Raw genomic sequence first — 6,000 nt, 5'->3', positions numbered from 1 at the left:
AAGACAATGGGGGGTAGGGGAGGCCAGGGGATTGTCAAGGGCGGGGGAAAAAAAAGGACACATATGTAATACCCTTTGTAATACTTTAAGCAATAAAAAAAAAAGGGAAAAAAAAGAAAAAAAAGAAATTGATACTTTTGAATTGTGCACTTGAAACCTGTATACTTTTGTTAACCAGTGTCACCCTGATAATTTTAATAAAAAGGAAGAAAAACAAAAAAAATAATAAAAGTTCTTTTGCAAAAAGAAAATAAACCATGAGATTAACGCATTTTGCTATATGGACAGTGTACCTCAATAATTTTTTTTAAATTCAGTAGTAAATAATGGTACATTTTCCAATAGGCAAATAGAACTTTAAAAAAAAAGAATAGAACTATATGAATCAAATGGAATGATATCCAAACATATTAAGCAAAAAAAGCAATTTGCAGTCCTGCTGGCCCGGTATTGCTCAGTGGTTGACCCATGAACCAGAGGTCACTGTTCGATTCCTGCTCAGGGCACATGCCTGGGTTGCAGGCTCAATCCCCAGTGTGGGGCATGCAGGAGGCAGCTGATCAATAATTCTCTCTCATCATTGATGTTTGTATCTCCTTCTCCCTTCCTCTCTGAAATCAATAAAAATATATTTTTTTAAAAATGAGAGAATTCTGAGTTTCCTATAATTTAATCTAATACAATAAACAGATATAAATATGTTAGATAAAAACATTCATTTAGACATTCCTAATTCAGAATTTGAAATAATTTTCATGTCAACATAACTCAAACCTAGTATGATTTGATTATACATTTGAGTTTAATATTTGTTACCTGAAAATTAATTGCCTTTTTTTCCAATTGATAATAATTTGGAAATGTCCACATACTATTTCCAATAGTTTCCAAGCCTTATTAGTAGCATTACAGAAACAGGATGTAACTTGAAACTAGATAATCTGGGGGCATATCTCAGTTTTTCCCAATGGCCCTCAGACCGAGAATAAGCTACTCTGGACTTCAATTTTCGTTAGTATAGTATGGAGAAAACAGTACCTGACCTACAAGGTTGCTCACAGGATTAATTTGTTGATGTATGTAAAAGCACTCTGGAAAGTACAAAGCACTATCCAAATGTAATCATTATTGTTTCAAACGAAAAAAGGAAATAACCTATCTTTGCTTTAAAGAGATCCTAGCCGATTTGCTCAGTGTTTAGAGTGTCGGCCTGCAGACTGAAAGGTCCCAGGTTCGATTCCAGTCAGGGCACATGCCCGGGTTGCGGGCTTGGTCTCCAGTGTGGGGCGTGCAGGAGGCAGCTGGTCAATGATTCTTTCTCATCATTGGTGTTTCTATCTCTCCCTCCCCATCTCCCTTCCTCTCTGAAATCAATAAAAGTATATTTTAAAAAATAAAAAAATAAAGAGATCAAGTTTGCAATATCTATATTGCAATTTATGCTATTCTAGGTTAGTGGTTTTTAAATCTCTGATCTCAGGACACCTTTATGCTCCTGGGGATGTGGACTTCAGTTGTTAATATTTACTGTAATATAAATTAAAACAAACAATTTTAAATATTTATTTTTAAATAATAATAAACCTGTTACATGTTAACATAAATAACTTTTATGAGACATAGCTATTTTTTCTAAAACAAAGAAAATTAGTGAAAAGAGACATTAGTTTACATTTTTGCAAAGTTCTTTGAAGTCTAGCTTAATATGACAGTTAGAGTCTCATATCTATTGCATTCCATCTGTTGCAACATGTCATTTTGGTTGAAGTATATAAAGAAAACTTGGACTTCCTGATAGGTATTTGAAAAAGGCAGGGGTATTTTAACAGCCTTTTCAGATAAGTGTTGTTATACATATTTGACACTATGTAAAAAACCTAAAAGTTTATTTGCAATCTGGATTTAAAACCAATGAACTTGGTTCATTAGTTTTTTGTGAACAAAAAGTTCATACCAATGAACTTCTACTCTGCTACATTAAACCATTGCTCTATCTTGCATTTAGAATTGATCTTTCACCCATCCATGACTTGGTAACATTATTCATTGGTCATATTGAAAATATCAATATATAGACCTACTCAGGTCTTTCCAATGTTGATACATTTCCTTGTATAATACTAAAAAACCACATCAATTAATGTCACAACTCATCCCATCAGAAAAGCATTTTAGTCTTAGGAAACTGTCCAACTCATAGCTTTCTAAAAATCTGATTTTTGCTTAAAAACTCAAAATTTAAACTTTAGAAAATACTGTCGTTTTTCCCCCCATTGAAACGACAGGTTCGCTTCATTTATTTTTCTGAAAAGTTCTGCCAACTACCCAAGTTTGAACAACCACAATTTGTATTTCAGTGGTTCTTTCAAGTAAACATGATGTTCCATGGGAAAATAACTGGCTAGTTCAGCTTGCAACTCAAACAATTACATAGTGCTCTCCCTCAAGACAGACACTGCACTGTCGTACTTCAGCATGTAGCCGCAGTGCTGTATATGTCCCTCTCACTTTGTCACCTAAAATATTCAAAATGTGGGTATTCAAGGCTCAAAATTGAACAAAACTTGTAATTTTTACTGCGTCAACAAGGACCTCTGTAAGTCCTTCTTACTCACGAAGTGTTCTTTTCACTGTGAGTGCACAGAGGTGAAGAACGCGTGACAACTAGCACACTTCGGGGCCACTGCTTTGATCTGTGCCAAGGCACCGGCAGTTCTCACTGCCAGTACTTGTGCACCATCACGGCAAAATGAGCGAGCAGCATGACACAGAAAAAAAGACAGGCAAAAACCATCTTAATATCATTACGAAAAAAGTTGGACCTTTCAGACTCTGAAAGGATCTCAGGAGCACCCAGGGGTCTGGAGGGCATACTTTGAGAATGGCTGAGCCAGATGATCGGTCAGCTGAAGGTAACTGACGTATTTTACCTAGAGCCGACCCTAATGAGACTGATGAAAACATTCATGGCTAGCACAATCGTGTTCAAGAACTCAATTATTTAAGCTGTGTAGTTCTAATCTTTATTATTGAGATGCAAACAATGCTTCTCACTTATGCCGCATTCTTGTGGAAAATAAAAGACCACAATTACTTGGTACCCTGTACCTCCTTCCTCACACACACACACAAAAATCAAAAAGTGCCTCCAACACGCTAAGTGCTCCTATTAATTCGTACATTCAGTTCTGCCATTGTCTAAGAGCAAGCTGAAAATAACGGCATAGCCACAGGCTACTATGCAGGTTCATGAATATTTAGCAAATAGAGTTAGATAATTCTTTGTTATAGGGGCTGCCCTGTGCATTGTAGGCTATTTAGCAGGATCTCTAACTGATATCCACAAAATGCCAGTAATATGCCTTCCCAGTTGGACAACCGAAAATGTCTCTAGACCAGTCGTTCTCAACCTTCTGGCCCTTTAAATATAGTTCCTCATGTTGTGACCCAACCATAAAATTATTTTCATTGCTACTTCATAACTGTAATGTTGCTACTGTTATGAATCGTAATGTAAATATCTGGTATGCAGGATGGTCTTAGGCGACCCCTGTGAAAGGGTCATTCGACCGCCAAAGGGGTTGAGACGCACAGGTTGAGAACCGCTGCTCTAGACATTGCCAGATGTCCTTGGGAAGAGAGGTGTGATGAGGGGGCAAAATTGCTCCATGTTAAAAACCACTGGTCTAGGTCTCTCTCTCTCTCTCTCTCTCTCTCTCTCTCTCTCTCTCTCCCCCTCTGTGTGTGTGTGTGTGTGTGTGTGTGTGTCCTTTCAAGGACAAACAGGTGCTCTGATTTTTCTTTTTTAATGTGACTTCAAAACTACAAGCCAGGCTGAGTTCCTGAGAATAGTTTCAAATTCTGCCTAGTGTCTACAGTAATACTTTACTGGCTACCAGGGGACTCCTACTTGTGATCTATAAGATAAAATGTCCAGCTCAGAGTCAGACATCCTGGGTCCTATTACTACTACTCTATAATTAACTCCCTGTGTCTCTGTTTTGTCATTTCTCAAACGAGTGCAATAATACCTCGACTACCTTCTGTGATTATAAGGATACAATAAAAGGAAATGTAAAAGTGCTTTGAAACGTTAAGAGAATATATAATCAGACATAATGAAGTCCTTATGGTCTTTGCAAAAATGGAACCTCATTAACAAATGACCTTAAAGTGTCTGATGCTGTTTTCTACTTTTAACTACATATGATTTGCCTTGCCAGGCTGGGCATGAGACCATTTGCCACTAAAAATACCAGTCATTTGCTACTCCTAGTGCAGAAAACAAATGTGATCTGATCCTATGAAAAATACTACAGGCAATCACTAACTTCAGCCACTTAATTTATAGGTCATCTCTTAGCAAACAGTCACCCCCAACCCTTCAGGAGTCTCAACTCTACAATCCTTGGCAGCAGTTGTAATGAAAGAAAACCAAACAAACAAAACTTCAGAACCTTTTGAGAGATTCCTTGGATTTATTAATGAGTTTAGGAGAGATGAGTCCAAATAACTTTGCGATACAGGTGTTATAGTAACTGAGTTAGCATGAGGATTTTAGGGTCCAAATGGAAAGAGAAGAGCAGAAAGGGAAGTTTGAAGGCTGCACAGATAAACTTTATTTATTTGAGAATATTCTAGGATACAAGAAAGTAGAAATGTTCACCATCTCCCTCCCCCTGCTTCCTGCACTAAATGGCTCCCATCACCATCTCATATCATTCAAATATTCTTCCTTCGTATGGGTGTGCACAATTTATGTCAACAATTCCTTACTGATGGGAATGTGAGTTGTTTCTTTTCTAATCTGTAATAATAAAAGCGTAATATGCTAATTAGACTGTGAGGGAAGCCCGGATCCTTGGTGCCAGAGGGAAGCCGGTGCTGGCAGCCGGAGGAAGAAAGGCCTACTCTTGCACGAATTTTGTGCATGGGGCCTCTAGTTTTAAATAAAACTGAGTAAAAACCACCAAAGACAATTGTTATGTATAGCTATATTTCTTTAGGACACTTTCTTGGTTGTGAAGTTTCTGGACCAAGGGGCACACACATTTTTAAAGCTTTCATTTTGGGTAATAAAGTTCCTGAGGAATTTCCTCTCTTTGTCACGGGGCCATCTTGCTGTTCTGGATATATCTGAACCACTCAGCATTGTGCACATGCCTAATGATACTTGATATACATTCTAATTTTGAAATGGTCCAGAGCAGTGTTTACATGATCTTCAAATTCAGAAAATCTCTAAATAGAAAGATCACAATGATAGCTGTCCTTTGTCTCCTTTTTCAGGATTACCATTTGTGCTTTATGCTTCCTTAAGAGTGCCATGTTTATTTCAAATCATCAAAAGAGAAATTGGTAAAGCGTTCTTCCTGTAACTCTACCCCCTGAGCACAAGCTGCTTCAGTTGCTGTGCTTCATCATTTCTTCATCTTATTTATCTGCCTCCTCCAGTTTCCATCCCCCCATACAACTCTTTGTTTCTGCAATTTTATTAGGCAATTCTATTAAGAAACTAGGCTGGCTTTACATATATTAAAGTAAGTTGTGAAGAAAAGTCGACTGTACATACTATACAACAAAAAAACAACAAGAAGACAATTCTAACTAGCCACGTCTCCCACAGAAACCATTTTTAAGGGGGAGTTTATTGCAGCCCATAAACTTAGATGATCTTTTTCTTTCCTGCTGGGGGTAATCTTTAGCTCAATTGCAATATTTCTTTTTTCCATAAATATCAAACAACCAAGAGTATTCATTTCATTGTCCAATGTGTATCTCATCATGTTTAACTATTTATAGTAGTATCTACAAATAACTTTATAGAAAACATAAATATGCAGTAGCATAACATTTGGTTGTGACTATTAAAAGAAACAGTAGCAGTAGATCTACTCTCATGTGTTGTCTGTAGGGGTAAGAGTAGAAGGAGAAAGAGGATTTGGGGCAGCAAATTGGTATACTTACGGGGATGGCTAATGATTGCCCCAATATCTTCTG

This window comes from Myotis brandtii, unplaced genomic scaffold, assembly GCF_000412655.1.
Source record: "Myotis brandtii unplaced genomic scaffold, ASM41265v1 scaffold84, whole genome shotgun sequence".
Taxonomy (NCBI): domain Eukaryota; kingdom Metazoa; phylum Chordata; class Mammalia; order Chiroptera; family Vespertilionidae; genus Myotis; species Myotis brandtii.
Note: the sequence above shows the minus strand (reverse complement) of the source record.